The sequence below is a fragment of the Carassius carassius genome, chromosome 3 (genome assembly GCF_963082965.1).
Source record: "Carassius carassius chromosome 3, fCarCar2.1, whole genome shotgun sequence".
NCBI classification, from domain to species: domain Eukaryota; kingdom Metazoa; phylum Chordata; class Actinopteri; order Cypriniformes; family Cyprinidae; genus Carassius; species Carassius carassius.
In genome coordinates this window covers 36713243-36730140 of record NC_081757.1, presented here as the reverse complement: position 1 = coordinate 36730140, position 16898 = coordinate 36713243, and the positions used below count along the sequence as shown (strand labels likewise).

The 16898-nt window shown below is 41.3% G+C and overlaps 1 long non-coding RNA gene across 1 annotated transcript; it reads left to right on the top strand.

The window, feature by feature from the left end:
• The first annotated feature begins 14070 nt into the window (after nt 1-14070).
• LOC132115086 (uncharacterized) lies at nt 14071-16627 on the top strand. Its single transcript, XR_009425410.1, has 5 exons — nt 14071-14162; nt 15083-15212; nt 15351-15435; nt 16007-16134; nt 16255-16627. It is a non-coding gene; the product is annotated as an uncharacterized LOC132115086 (long non-coding RNA).
• Nucleotides 16628-16898: the final 271 nt, after the last annotated feature.

The following is a 16898-nucleotide window of genomic DNA, read 5'->3' as shown; positions in this document are numbered from 1 at the left end:
ACAGAGTGCTACTGAAGAGCAAAAGCTAACTTGCACTCTTCCAGATGTGCTTTTATGCTTCCTGGTTGCTCACGTCACCCCGTTCGTGACGTCTCGCTTCTCTATGGACTGATTTTACATGTGCTTCAGAATGTGGTCACACAGAGGCGTTCCCAAAGTGTTTCTCGACACAGCTCTAGTTCCTGAAGGGGAAACACTAAACCTTTCTGAAACATTATACAGCATTAAACAGTCTTTTCACCAAATCCATTTAACCATTCAGTTGTAGGGTTTCAGAGCAAACCAGACAAATTAAAGTTTCGATTGGGAGCATGGTTGAACCATGAAGAGCAGAATTCCACAGAAAGGCTCAAGACACAGTATATTGTAAATCAAATCCTAGCACCACGAGTCTGAAGCAAGTCCACTAACTAGCAGCTTGAACAGCATTCAACATTAGAACAAAATAACAATTATTGACAATTCCAATTCGGAATTGGCAAGTAATCAAGATTGATGGGTAAAGAGAGGAACAACATGACCATCACATGTAAATCCATGATAGTAATCACGATCACAAGCTCTTTGGATTGACTTCCCCCGACCTATAGCACAAGAACCAGGCTGACATTACTTAGAAGACATTTTAACCTCTCTGGTCTTCACAGAACATATACTTACTTCACACAACACATCCTTACTGTATGTTCAAATAATGTATTTTACAGATGTAGATGCACCAAAATGAACTCAAAAAGACTGTAAATGGGTTCAGAGGTTGGAAGGAAGAGGACAAGGGGTCGGCTTTACTGCTGACGACTTTTAATTAAATAAAACATAAAACAAAAACGTTGCCTCTTGCACCATATACTGAAAACACAGACTGGTAAGCAGAGCTTTGCGATCACGTTCATCAGCAGCGGATCTCTCTCCTCTACTCCTGTTTCTCCTGGCGTTAAATACTCTCTCCACGCCAATTACTGAAACAAGAGACAGGTGGTGATTATTTGCGTTCAGCCCGCTCACTCACCATTCGTCTCCCAATTCTCTCTCCGGCTTCAGACTCCGCTAAACCACGCCTCCGCCTCCACATACCCCCACCGCCCGACTCAGGCTGGGGAGCCATCCGGCCTGCAGACCCACCCCCACCCCCCCATTTCTGGAGAGGAAGTCGGCCACAGCCATCTGAACACCCGGCCTGTGGCCACCTTGAACTTAAAAGGCTGCAGAGCCAGATACCACCGAGTGATCCGTGCGTTGGTATCCTTCATGCGATGGAGCCATTGCAGGGGGGCATGGTCCGAACAGAGGGTAAACTCCCGTCCCAGGAGATAGTAGCGGAGGGTGAGGACGGCCCACCTGATAGCCAGGCACTCTTTTTCAATGGTGCTGTACTTAGTCTCTCTCTTAGAGAGCTTACGACTAATGTACAGCACCGGCCGTTCCTCTCCCTCTATCTCCTGAGACAGGACTGCACCCAGCCCCCTGTCCGACGCGTCTGTCTGCAACAGAAAAGGGAGAGAAAAATTAGGAGCGTGTAACAACGGCCCGCCACATAGGGCAGCCTTCACTTGGGTAAAGGCCTGCTGACACGGCTCCGTCCACTGGACTGTATCAGGCGCCTCCTTATTAGTAAGGTCAGTCAAGGGGCTGGTGAGGTCCGAATAATTAGGCACAAACCGTCTATAATATCCCGCCAGACCCAAGAACTGTCTTATCTCCTTTTTGGTCTTAGGACACGGACAGGTCGCAACCGCGGCTGTCTTATCAATTTGGGGACGCACCTGTCCATGCCCCAAGTGGAAGCCCAGATACCTTACTTCCACACGCCCAACCGCACACTTCTTCGGGTTGGCCGTGAGTCCAGCCCCTCTCAGCGACTTCAAGACCGCCCTCAAATGCTGCATATGCCGCTGCCAATCATTACTAAATATAGTGATGTCGTCCAGATAGGCAGCGGCACAAGCAGCATGGGGTCGCAGGATCTTGTCCATGAGCCGCTGGAAGGTGGCTGGAGCCCCGAACAAGCCGAACAGAAGGGTAACGTATTGGTGTAAACCAAACGGCGTTGTGAAAGCTGTCTTTTCGTTGGATAATGGAGACAAGGGGATCTGCCAATATCCCTTCGTAAGGTCCAACGTCGAATAAAAGCGAGCCGTGCCGAGCCGAGCCGATCAAGTAACTCGTCAACTCGCGGCATTGGATAGGCGTCGAATTTCGACACAGCATTCACCTTGCGGTAGTCCACACAGAAACGGACCAAGCCATTCGGTTTTGGAACCAAAACTATTGGGCTCACCCAGTTGCTGCTGGACTCTTCTATTACCCCCATTTCAAGCATCACGCCTAGCTCTGCCTGAACTACCTTTTTCTTATGCTCAGGCAAACGATACGGCCGGCTGCGACCTACCGTGCCCGGCTCCGTCTCGATATGGTGCTGAATTAGGTTTGTACGGCCGGGTAGGGGAGAAAACACGTCGGCAAATTCAGGCTGCAACCTCGTGACGTCAGTGAGCTGGGACGGCGAGAGGTGATCTCCCCCGGGGGCCAGGGTGAGGGATTGCGTTTTGACACTCGCCTCTGGCCCAAGATCGTCCTCTCCACTAATCACCATCGCCAACATCACTGGCTCCACCTCCCTCCATTTTTTAAGGAGGTTGAGGTGGTATATCTGACGTGCTCCGTTCCTATCCGACCGTATAACCTCATAATCGAGCTCTCCGACTTGTCGTGCGATCTCAAACAGCCCCTGCCACTTTGACATTAATTTGGAGCTTGACGTTGGGAGCAATACAAGTACTTTCTCTCCCGGTGCAAATTTGCGGTGTTTAGCGCCCCTGTTGTACCGGCGGCTCTGTCTGTCCTGGGCTTGTAACAAATTCTCCCTTGATAGCCGCCCCAAAGTGTGGAGTTTTGTTCTCAAGTCCAGGACATACTGAATTTCATTTTTGCTTTTAGAGGGTCCCTCCTCCCAAGTTTCCCTCAGGACATCCAGCACCCCGCGGGGCTGTCGTCCATAGAGAAGCTCGAAGGGGGAAAACCCTGTGGAGGCTTGTGGGACCTCTCGCACAGTGAACAACAAGGGCTCTTACCACTTATCCCAATTTTTGGCGACTTCCCGGGTGAACTTACGAATCATTGATTTAAGCGTGCGATTAAAGTGTTCGACCAGGCCGTCGGTCTGTGGGTGATAGACGCTGGTCCGAATCGATTTAATGCCCAACAATTCGTAAAGTTTGTGTAACGTACGTGACATAAACACCTTGCCTTGATCGGTGAGGATTTCTTTCGGAACCCCCACCCGGGAGATTAAACGAAACAGGGTGTCTGCAACACTTTTAGCCGAAATGTTGCGGAGGGCCACTGCTTCAGGATATCATGTTTCATAATCGACTATGACTAATGCAAAACGATGTCCCCGTGCAGATCGCTCTAATGGCCCGATGAGGTCCATACCAATTCTCTCGAAGGGGACCTGCATTAACGGAAGAGGGCGCAATGGCGCTTTTGGGGGTTTACCAACTGGCATTCAGGAAAAGACACGCACCACCTGCGCACATTCTCGTGAATGCCCGGCCAAAAAAAAACAGGTCATGAGGTGATTCAGTGTGGCAGCCTGCCCCAAGTGGCCTGCCATTGGATTAGAATGAGCCGCTTGGAAAAGCATTTCCCTGCGTCGGTCTGTCGATGGTACGGACCTGTTGTAATGCATGTTTCAATGTCTCATCTCGAGACTGCTCCAGGGGAAAGTCATCGCGCTCTGAGAGACCCCACCTCTCGGCTTCACGCATTTCCCCTGAAGCAGGACTCGGCGGTCCCGGCTCAGTTTCTCCCACCTGCACCCACGCGCCCCCGACCCGTGCCTTATTTCCCCAAGAGGCATCCGTGCATAGAGACCCCAATAGAGCATCGAAGGCAGGCCAATTTGTACCCAAAATTATCGGATGCCGGAGGTGCGGACTAACGGCCACCGCAACGCTATGCTTTTGACCCCGAAATTGGATAACGACGGGCATTAGCGGGTATTCCCTTATATCCCCGTGCACACACCGTGAGAGAGAGAGAGAGAGAGAGAGAAGGAGGGGGGAGAGGGGAAGAGAGAGAGGGTAGGGGTTCGCCGACCCCTGGGCACGCCACCATGTGGTCCTCCGCCAGATGGATGGCCGAGTCCAGCGACATGGGGCGGTGGCACTGGACCCACTCGGCCGTCTTCTTTGGTAGGCAACCGACGAACTGCTCCAGCACCCCCAGGTCAATGACATGCTCCACGTCACTTCCCTCGGCCAGTTGCCACTTGCGGCAGGAGTTCCGGACCTGTTGGGCCATCGCGATGGGCCGACCGGCTTCCCCCAAGTCCAGGGACCGGAAGCGTTGGCTATGTTGCTCGGGGGACCGGCCGACCCGCTGGATGATGGCCCTCTTAAGGGTCGTCGAAGACCAGGAGGTTCGCCACCGGGAGCTGTTGCGCGGCCACCTGGGCTTCACTGGAGAGCAGGGGGATGAGGCGCACCGGCCACTGGTCGCGGGGCCAGCCGCACGCCTCCGCCGATTTCTGGAACAGCTCAAAGAACGCTTCCGGATCGTCCTGGGGCGCCTCTTGTGCATCGGCAGATGCATGGGCGCTGCGGGTGGCCCGGCGGCCTCGGCGCGAACCTCCAGATCGATCCAACTCCGGAACCTCTCGCGGTCCTCCTGATGGGCCTGGATGATGGCCTGGAACCGCCTCTCCTGGTCGGTCCTCAAGTCCAGCAGAGCCTGGTGTTGTTCGCGGTGCAGGACCGCGAGGGAGGTGATGATGTCTGCATGCGGCGTGGAGGACGGGCTTTGCATGGCGGCGGCGGTGGTCCTTCTTCCTTCCCGGGTTTCGGCACCAGTGTAAATGGGTTCAGAGGTTGGAAGGAAGAGGACAAAGGGTCGGCTTTACTGCTGACGACTTTTAATCAAATAAAACATAAAACAAAGACGGTGCCTCTAGCACCATATACTGAAAACACAGACTGGTAAGCAGAGCTTTGCAATCACGTTCGTCAGCAGCGGGTCTCTCTCCTCTACTCCTGTTTCTCCTGGCGTTAAATACTCTCTCCACGCCAATTACTGAAACAAGAGACAGGTGGTGATTATTTGCGTTCAGCCCGCTCACTCACCGTTCGTCTCCCAATTCTCTCTCCGGCTGCAGACTCCGCTAAACCACGCCTCCGCCTCCACAAAGACTTATAAACGAATATCGGCCCATTGCTTAACTCCATATCACATATATAACCCACACATTTGACTATCATGTTTCTAATCACTTATTGTGTCTTTTTTTAGTAACTATTGAATAGCTTAAGGGTTCATATTCATGTTTAGTTTGAATGTGTTTGAATATTCTTGCTTGAAACATTTCTGCCAATCAATTCTTTGTCAAATGTATTATATTCTTGTTATAGGAATCATGTCCAGATTTATACTCTGCAAGAGCGGGAAAATTTGGACCACCTCTGATAAGTTCACATGCTGATTTATGAATGGGGAGGAGAAATATACAAGGCGCCGAGCAAAGACGATATCTAATTGGTTAAGACACCATTTGAAAGGTGTCCCACAGCCCGGTTTAAATACTCAGGACACCATAAAATTTTGCTTTTAGTCATGCCTGCTTTAAGCTTTTGCTTTTAGTCATGCCTGCTTTTAGCTTTTTAGCTCTCTAGCTTTTAGTCACCGCTTTCAGCCATGCTTTTTGCCATTACTTTTTGCGTCCATTTAATATAACTTTTAACCTCTTTGAGGAACTCAATGCGAGGGTTAAGTAAGTGATTAATGGCTGTTCAGGTCTATGCAATTGCACATATTGCTATAAACTTGGGAATTCATTTTCATTCTCTTAAAACTCATTCTTTCCATACTTTCTATCTTTCTGCTATGTGTGAATGAGTGTTTTCATGTGTTAGATTAGTTTTTGTCTTAGATTTATCCAATAAAGCCTTATTTATATTTGAAAAGAGAAGTACCTGTGTTTTGTGTTTACAAGTCTTAAACTGCCGATCTTGTTACTGTGTAATTAATATTGTTTTCACTATATTTTGGATTTTTATATCCATTGCAGAGTTAATATTATATGGCTTGTTCAGTAAATCGCTGGCTGACTCAATGACTCAATGATCAGCCGTAAGACAGTGATTCAGTCCAAATTCCCTAAAAAAAAAACTTAAATGATTCCCTTTGAGCTAAATTTACCTGTTTCCCTTACACAGTGTATGGGCATGAAACCTGTCCTGAATTTCTTTGTGGCTACATATGTATCATGATGCTACTTAGAAAGGAAATTTAATTTGATGCTACTCTGAAGAGAACTACCCATGAATGTAGGGGCAAAGCAGCTGATGTATAAAACCAACGAAAAGACAGCATAGAGGTTTTCACTGCTTAAGACTATTATTCAGTTTCCAGTATCCTGTTTTTTTTTTTTTTTAAGGTTAGATTTATCTAACCTGCAGGTACTTTGGATATCAGAGATCTCAGTACTGAATATTGAAAGTACTCATTACTGTTTCTAACCCTCTTTGGCAATAACAAGTTTGGTCTTTAGATGTTTCAACATTAAAAGAAGGAAAACCTGCTTAAGACAATTTTGCATTAGAAGACACAGGAATGTGACACTTACACGGGTCTATGTTAGTTGGGAAATAGCAGTTGAACAATACAAATGACTTATGCCCCTGGTTTTCATGGTTTTTGGCTAATTTTATTCTCATTTTTTTCTTAACCCATCCATTGCACTCATAATAAAGAGGTTGTTTTCATTATGGAATATTGGAAACTTATTTATTATTGGGAACTGAGGACTTGCAGAATACAAGATTTGACCATGAACACTGTTATTGTTTTTTTTTATTCTAGTTGTTTTGACAATTTATACTTACTTTATATACAATACAATTATGTTATGCTAGCAGGTAAGCAAAACATATTTATTTACTTTTATTATTATTATTATTTAGTTAATATTTTGGTAATGCTTTTTATTAGGGTGTCCTTGTTATACATGTAGCATGTACTTACTATTATAATAACAATAATTTTATCCAAGTAACATGCAAGTAACCATAACACAAACCCTAATCCTTACCCTATCCATTTAAGTAAATTAATTAATATTACTTAGTACTTACATGTATTATTACACTGTAACAAGGGCACTTTAAAATTAAGTGTAATAATTTTTTTAACATAAAAATATCAATAATAACATTTAACTGAATATTGTACTGTATAGTATTTCAGTACAATGGCATATGTATAAGGAAAAGGAATTAAAAAGAGCATTCACCTAAATGAGTTCAGTTTTGACTTTTGACTGTTTCAGCTTTGCTTTTAAAATATTATCTGAATCATATTGTACTGGCATAAACAGACACCAATGTTTATTGCATAAATAGGGTGAATGATACAACTTCAGATAATTCTTGAACACTTATCAGTGTTCAAAGGACTTCAAAGAATGGTTGCTAAAATCATACAAAAACTCATGACCTACACCTTAATAAATGCAGTTGTTGTCCTAAGGTGTTTCTACCTGATCTGACCCTTTTGTTTGTAAAACCTAATGAAGTAAGGTGTGTTCATGGCTTAATCCGGATCCGGGTCGGTCACCTCATTGCAGACCCGCCTCGTCCTTTTTACGCCCCTCGGGCCGGCTTCGGGCAAATTTTCACATCATAGTTCAGACACGGGTCGGGTCTGTTATAGGCTTCTCCTTATTTTAGATTTTATACATACATCAATTAGTGATGGAAAAATAATAATAATTGCCGCGTTGGTGGAAACAACACGAGACCGTGCTACCGCGACTGTCAAGAGCGACTCGACGGTGTTTCGTGTTCCGCAGCAGCAGTGTGTGCCGTCCAACCAGCGGAACAGTTCTGCTGTAAAATACACAATAATCTTAAGCTTGTCGCAAAGCACCGGCAAAAGTAAATACCATAAATGTGACAGGGGGAAATAGTAAGGAGATATTTGAATTATTTACTAATAAACTAATGTTTTCAACCTGGTCTCACAGAATTCCGTGAAATGTCCACGGGCCCTTAACTCAAAATCCGTGAAACCATCACGGAATTGCCCCAAATTCCGTGACGCGGCCACAGATATATCTCCAACGCAAGTCAATGACACTGACCTTCCGTGGTCCACACTGTCAGGAAGCAGACAGACTGGCTAAACCGACCGTCTGCTAGCTGCCTCCCGTCACAGAGGTCAGTTAATTCTCAGCACATAGAGACTCTTTCACCTAGATATCACACTATAGAGACTGTGTCTGTTCCCCGAACTAGAAAATACAAAAAACGTCCAAACCAAGTTAAGATTAACAATTTAATTGAGGTTCAACAAATAAAAAACAGAAGCAATATGGATAAACAAATGATAAAGCTTGGCTTATTGAATATCAGATCCCTTTCTACGAAAACACTTTTTGTAAATAATATGATCACTGATCATAATATAGATGTACTCTGTTTGACAGAAACCTGGCTAAAACCTGATGATTACATTATTTTAAATGAGTCCACCCCCCAAGATTACTGTTATAAACATGAGCTACGTCTAAAAGGCAAAGGTGGAGGTGTTGCTTCAATTTATAACAACGTTTTCAGGATTTCTCAGAGGGCAGGCTTCAAGTATAACTCGTTTGAAGTAATGGTGCTTCATATAACATTATCCAGAGAAACAAATGTTAATGATAAATACCCTGTTATGTTTGTACTGGCTACTGTATACAGGCCACCAGGGCACCATACAGACTTTATTAAAGAGTTTGGTGATTTTACATCTGAGTTAGTTCTGGCTGCAGATAAAGTTTTAATAGTTGGTGATTTTAATATCCATGTTGATAATGAAAACGATGCATTGGGATCAGCATTTATAGACATTCTGAACTCTATTGGTGTTAGACAACACGTTTCAGGACCTACTCATTGTCGAAATCATACTCTAGATTTAATACTGTCACATGGAATTGATGTTGATGGTGTTGAAATTATTCAGCCAAGTGATGATATCTCAGGTCATTATTTAGTTCTTTGCAAAATTCATATAGCCAAAATTGTAAATTCTACTTCTTGTTACAAGTATGGAAGAACCATCACTTCTAACACAAAAGACTGCTTTATAAGTTATCTTCCTGATGTATCCAAATTCCTTAGCATATCCAAAACCTCAGAACAACTTGATGATGTAACAGAAACTATGGACTCTCTCTTTTCTAGCACTTTAAATAAAGTTGCTCCTTTACGCTTAAGGAAGGTTAAGGAAAACAGTTTGACACCATGGTATAATGAGCATACTCGCACCCTAAAGAGAGCAGCCCGAAAAATGGAGCGCAGCTGGAGGAAAACAAAACTAGAGGTATTTCGTATTGCTTGGCAGGAAAGTAACATATCCTACAGAAAAGCATTAAAAACTGCTAGATCCGATTACTTTTCTTCTCTTTTAGAAGAAAACAAACATAACTCCAGGTATTTATTCAATACAGTGGCTAAATTAACGAAAAATAAAGCCTCAACAAGTGTTGACATTTCCCAACACCACAGCAGTAATGACTTTATGAACTACTTTACTTCTAAAATCGATACTATTAGAGATAAAATTGCAACCATTCAGCCGTCAGCTACAGTATCACATCAGACAGTGCACTATAGACCCCCTGAGGAACAGTTCCACTCATTCTCTACTATAGGAGAGGAAGAATTGTATAAACTTGTTAAATCATCTAAACCAACAACATGTATGTTAGACCCTATACCATCTAAGCTCTTGAAAGAGGTGCTTCCAGAAGTCATAGATCCTCTTCTGACTATTATTAATTCCTCATTGTCATTAGGACATGTCCCCAAAACCTTCAAACTGGCTGTTATTAAGCCTCTCATCAAAAAACCACAACTTGACCCCAAAGAACTAGTTAATTATAGACCAATCTCGAATCTCCCTTTTCTGTCCAAGATACTGGAAAAGGTGGTATCCACACAATTATATTCCTTCTTAGAGAAAAATGGTATATGTGAGGATTTCCAGTCAGGATTTAGACCGTATCATAGTACTGAGACTGCTCTTCTTAGAGTTACAAATGATCTGCTCTTATCATCTGATCGTGGGTGTATCTCTCTATTAGTTTTATTGGATCTTAGTGCTGCGTTTGACACAATTGACCACAACATTCTTTTGCATAGACTTGAATACTTTGTTGGCATCAGTGGAAGTGCATTAGCATGGTTTAAATCGTACTTATATGACCGCCATCAGTTCGTAGCAGTGAATGAAGATGTATCCTATCGATCACAAGTGCAGTATGGAGTACCTCAAGGCTCAGTACTAGGGCCGCTACTCTTCACGCTTTATATGTTACCCTTGGGAGATATCATCAGGAAACATGGTGTTAGCTTTCACTGTTATGCTGATGATACTCAGCTCTATATTTCTTCGCAGCCCGGTGAAACACACCAATTTGAAAAACTAATGGATTGCATAGTCGATATAAAAAACTGGATGACGAGTAATTTCTTACTGCTAAATTCTGAAAAAAACAGAGGTGTTAATTATAGGACCTAAAAACTCTGCTTGTAATAACCTAGAACACTGTCTAAGACTTGATGGTTGCTCTGTCAATTCTTCGTCATCAGTTAGGAACCTAGGTGTGCTACTTGATCGCAATCTTTCCTTAGAAAGCCACATTTCTAGCATTTGTAAAACTGCATTTTTCCATCTCAAAAATATATCTAAATTACGGCCTATGCTCTCAATGTCAAATGCAGAAATGTTAATCCATGCATTTATGACCTCAAGGTTAGATTATTGTAATGCTTTATTGGGTGGTTGTTCTGCACGCTTAGTAAACAAACTACAGCTAGTCCAAAATGCAGCAGCAAGAGTTCTTACTAGAACCAGGAAGTATGACCATATTAGCCCGGTCCTGTCAACACTGCACTGGCTCCCTATCAAGCATCGCATAGATTTTAAAATATTGCTTATTACTTATAAAGCCCTGAATGGTTTAGCACCTCAGTATTTGAATGAGCTCCTTTTACATTATAATCCTCTACGTCCGCTACGTTCTCAAAACTCAGGCAATTTGATAATACCTAGAATATCAAAATCAACTGCAGGCGGCAGATCCTTTTCCTATTTGGCGCCCAAACTCTGGAATAACCTACCTAACATTGTTCGGGAGGCAGACACACTCTTGCAGTTTAAATCTAGATTAAAGACCCATCTCTTTAACCTGGCATACACATAACATACTAATATGCTTTTATTATCCAAATCCGTTAAAGGATTTTTAGGCTGCATTAATTAGGTAAACCGGAACCGGAAACACTTCCCATAACAACCTATGTACTTGCTACATCATTAGAAGAATGGCATCTACGCTAATATTTGTCTGTTTCTCTCTTGTTCCGAGGTCACCGTGGCCACCAGATCCAGTCTGTGTCCAGATCAGATCGGTCTCATTACCGGTGAAATATTACAGTAAGTAAGTCACCCGGATCCAGTACGTATCCAGACCAGATGGTGGATCAGCACCTAGAAAGGACCTCTACATCCCTGAAAGACAGCGGAGACCAGGACAACTAGAGCCCCAGATACAGATCCCCTGTAAAGACCTTGTCTCAGAGGAGCACCAGGACAAGACCACAGGAAACAGATGATTCTTCTGCACAATCTGACTTTGCTGCAGCCTGGAATTGAACTACTGGTTTCGTCTGGTCAGAGGAGAACTGGCCCCCCAACTGAGCCTGGTTTCTCCCAAGGTTTTTTTCTCCATTCTGTCACCGATGGAGTTTCGGTTCCTTGCCGCTGTCGCCTCTGGCTTGCTTAGTTGGGGACACTTCATCTACAGCGATATCGTTGACTTGATTGCAAATAAATGCACAGACACTATTTAACTGAACAGAGATGACAACTGAATCCAATGATGAACTGCCTTTAACTATCATTTTTGCATTATTGACACTGTTTTCCTAATGAATGTTGTTCAGTTGCTTTGACGCAATGTATTTTGTTTAAAGCGCTATATAAATAAAGGTGACATTGACATTGACATTGACGGATACCCGTTTCAATGACGGAGTACAGAACTCGCTCAACGGACGTGCTTTCTCATTTGGAAACGCAACATTTGAAGTATTTGTTTCTTTTCCAATGCCATATGACGTTAACCAGACAGTTATTGTAGTTATTGCATTGTCCTGCCATCATAAAAATTCACTTTGATTTTGTTAGCCTAACTAAAATCTGTGATACGAGCACGGAGTGAGTCTGTGCTGAGATCACGGATAACTCTAACGCAAGTCAATGGCACTCATCTTCCGTGGTCCACACACGGATACCCAGTCTCAAGGCAGTTCGTGATTTGGTCACGTAATTTAATCTATTTATTCGTGGCATGGACACGTTTATTTAGTTATTTTCGTGATTGCAGCACGTTTTTTTAAACTAATGCATTTCAATTGGAGGCATCTTTCGTGCATCAGCACGATACTTTCTGATTAATTAATTTTTTTTTCCCCATAGGACAACAGAAGCAACTCACTGAAACTTTTTTTTAAAAAATCGGAACTTAACTTACTGTAACAAAACTGAGCAACATACTGTATTGCTGGTGACAAAAACACATATTAAAACTTTTTTTTGCTGTAAAATGCGCAATTGTTCTTTTTTTACTTTTTTTATTGATTTTTATTTTTTTGATAGGCCTAGATTTTTTTTAAATTACAGAATTCAATATCAAGTCCTTGACACATAACTGTAACACATTTTCACATTTAGAAACAATATAGTTTAAATAAAAAGAACCAATAAATAAAAAAAATAAATAAATAAACTAGCAGAGATCTTTTTTTTTTACTTTAGACTCTAAAGTTAAAAGTTTTTCTTAAGGTTATTGTAAAGGCTGCTTAAAAATGCTGTCGCTGATGAGCCGCTGATCGCTGTCAGATTCTGTGATATGAATGTGATATCCAATGCGTTGGATTGTGGCTAATGGGCTTAGATTGAGACCCGCTCGGCCCGTGTTCTGGCTTACTGTAATATTTCACCGGTAATGAGACCGAAATAATATAATTAAAATAAAGAAATGAATGAATACAATGATAACATCTAAATAAATGTTGATAGATGTAGCCTTATAGTTTTAAAAATATCAATAAACAGCAAATTAACACAGCTTCGAAATAATAACCGAAAAAGACCTAAATAATAATACATAATTAATATAGCCTACAGCGCCGCCACTCCCACCACGCGCATCACGCGCTGTGCGTCAACCCATTCTCACCCCCAAAAACTGAAGCGTGGTCAAGCGCCTCTAGCGTCACTGACGTGAGATGTTTATCGCTATGAAATCACGTTCAAGAAGTCTCATTCATCAGCACACATCTCGATACTTGCCATCAGTTTACAAGAGCCGCAGGTGGGGTGAGTAGTAAATATGCTCTTTTAATGCCTGTTATAAAATGTATTCTGTCTTCTTTATTAATCAGATGAGCGCCTTATGTTTACTGTCTGTATTATATCGGTCATCCGAGGCTGTCTTTGAGTTTCATTGTGTTTAACTAAATGAACAGAGCTGCTAACTGGGGTGATTAAACTCTATCTGTCACGTGACGTGCCATAGACCTGGGATCCGTTTTATATTCATTTCAGGTTCAAAGATGAAAGTTGTATTTGTAGTAAAATCATGGTAACCATGACACCTACAATAGTAGGTAAAACCCAGTAAACAAGACATTTACCATGTTTTTTACCACAGTAACTGTAGTTTTACTATGGTTTCGTGATGGCACAATAATCACCAGAATAACTATAGTTGTACCACTGTAATGATAGTGTTTTAATGTGCTTTTATATGACATATTTCACAGTAATCACATTTACTGTACCATGCTTGTAATACCTTTTTAATGTAAATAAAAAAAAAAAAAAAAATAAAAAAAAAACATTTTTCCCATCTTGCAGCATAAACTTGTAGTTTATATCTTAAATATTTTCCTCACAGATCACTATAAACATTCTGTATATACGCTGTTTTATTTTCTCTCCCCTTGTATTTATTTTTTAGCTGAAAAGACGTAAAGGAAGCAGTCACCCCAGTCGTGTTTGTGAAGAGGTATTCCTTCAGAAATGGAGAAGACAGAAAGCTGCAGAGGCAGGTTGGTCTGTGACTCTGATAGTTTGTCCCTTTTATCAAACATTCCTGCTGTTATCATTTGCAGAGCATTTGTTGTTTCTTAAACTGTTGTACGGTCCAAATACCCACACGTGCCATCTTTGCAACACTTTGTTTTACTACTAAATTATTCTCAATATCAATATCCTGTGAGATCTCTGCAAAAAGTCTCACGATTAATTCCAAAATATGATGCATGATGGGATACACTAAGCGTTGTAAAGCACTCCGGAGCAGTATTGGAGAGGTTTAGTGTGTGTTAAGGACGCTGCGCTTTGGCATTATTAAGACCGGGGACAGTCTTGTGCACGCACTGTCACATACACAAGCTCTCAAGTGACTAAGACCTCAAGTGTGGGTATTTGGAAAGGGGAAAAGTCTTTAAAATGATCCCTAAATACAGTCGCACATCAAAGTCTTAATAATTCACTAATTCAATTTAACACTTGTATGATATTGTACAAGCCCCTGGACAATCTCATCTGACACTGTCACAATATTGGAAAATCACACAGTCAGAAAGTTTATATTGTTCATTGGCTTCTCATTAAATTACTTCAAATAAGCCCCATCAGTTCATGTTCCCACTATACGTGATCTCCATGACTAGAAATGCTAGTTTAATGTGTCACGTGATATATATTAAATCTTTGATTAATTTGTCAGAACCAGATCAATTACACTACTGATAACAGCCCTATTAGCATGTATTAATTTTTAAACCAACTCATATGAATATAGCTTGCTATTAATGACTTATACAGCAATTAATTATACAGCATCTTTGCAGAGGATGCTTTCATGGTCTAAAAAAGAATGTATAAGTAATGTATAAGTCAAAGTATATAGTAATGTATAAGTTGCATGTAATTAAATAATATTTATTTTCTTTCTGTCTTACAGGATTGTTTGCAGATAATGCTGCTCTTCTTTTTCAGAAGTTTTTGGTGAGCCAACCCTCACACACCTTCCTAAAAACTAAAAGAGCTATTACTGAGTCTCAGCGAATCTTGCCATGATCAGCTCTTCCCAGGTACATTTGTTTAAAATATTTTTGAATTAACATTTACTCATCAAATGCTCTGGTCTGAATCTTACTTTAACTTAATTATATGTTTAATGACCAATATTAATTACACACAGAGTAAGTAGAGATTATCTTGTTTTTCAGAAGATAAGGAAGACCAAGGAAATGATTTGCTCAGGATGAGGAATGAAGAAGGCCATCTTGTGCTCAAGCAAACATAAGTCCTCTGGTGTGTGTGTGTTGAAACAATGCTGTGTTGTGTGTTACAGCACTTTATGATGATCTCTCACGGGACTGGTCATGTCAGCCGTGATTATTCTTTCCAATGTTTTTACATTTATTTATTTATTTTATTTGATACAGCTATTATAATTATAGCATGTTAGCAAAGTGTGACTGGAACATTTTTAATCTTAAGTTTTTTAAAAACACCACCTGTTTTTCTTAAAAGCATACAAGTGTCATTAAAAGTGGTTTAGTTGATATCAACACCAATTGACATTATCTCATTGTTTTCTAAATGTTGTGTTATAAATTGTGGATTGATATTTGATTGGTTTGAAGCCAGGCCTTACACTGCACAGACTAAAACACATTTGTGAGAGAAGTCAGGAACTTTGGAGAAAGATTCTAGAGGAAGGAAACACATTTACTGCAACATTAGATCAATTCTAGAGTCTTTGAGAACTACACATGCTAAGTCAGTCTCATGAGCAAGACCTTTGCCTCTGTAATTTTTTCTTAATTCTTGCAGAATGAAATTGTTTATTGCAGTATTTTAACAATTTCACTTTGTACAGATGGTCTCATCAGCCAAATTAGGGGTTTTGACCAAGTGATGCTCTTGAAAGGAGTGAAAGAAGAGGATGTGGTAAATTGTCTTCAGAGAAAAAGCTTCTCTAAAGGTCTTAAAGCAGCTTGAAGAATGGTACGTGTACAGTACTACAAGGGTCATAGTTGCTCACACTGCTACAATCACGCAGAACATAAGCTGAGCTCTCTGTCCATTAAACAACTTCATCTGAATTGTTTGTTTCACTTTGACCAGGTCTGGGATGTTAGGACTGAGAGATCATCTGGCTGAGAACAAGCTACACCACATCAGAGCTGGATATCAACCACAAACTGTTTCCAGACACGAGAGAAGAAGATCACGATGGGGAGATGAAACCAGTTTAGATGTGATGATGGGAATCATTATTTTCTGAAACCGTGTCAAATGTCTTATATGTATCACATGATCTGTGTCACAGCTGACTGGATGGGATTGTGTGTCTTTTAAGGACATTTCATCACTCATCTGTGTGAACTGATTAATATATGAGGTTAATGTATTTTTTATGATAAATAATTATTTTCCTTGAATCTTATTTGTCTTGATGCTACTTTATCATCTTTATAGTCTATGCTTCAATAAAATGAATATGGTGAATATTGTGTTCTGAAGATTCTTGGTAAATACATCATTTTACTAGGTAGGCTTATATGTGTTTATTTTAGACTTGGAAAAACTACATATTACTAATTATCTGGATTATTTTTTACTTAAGACATAAAAATATTTGATCAGATTAATGACATCTGGGACATCAATACACCAGAATGTTATTATTGTTTATATTTAGTAACAAATGCCAATTGTTTTGTGAAATAAAGTGAGTTACGAGATTAGTTATTTTGCATTACAAGATG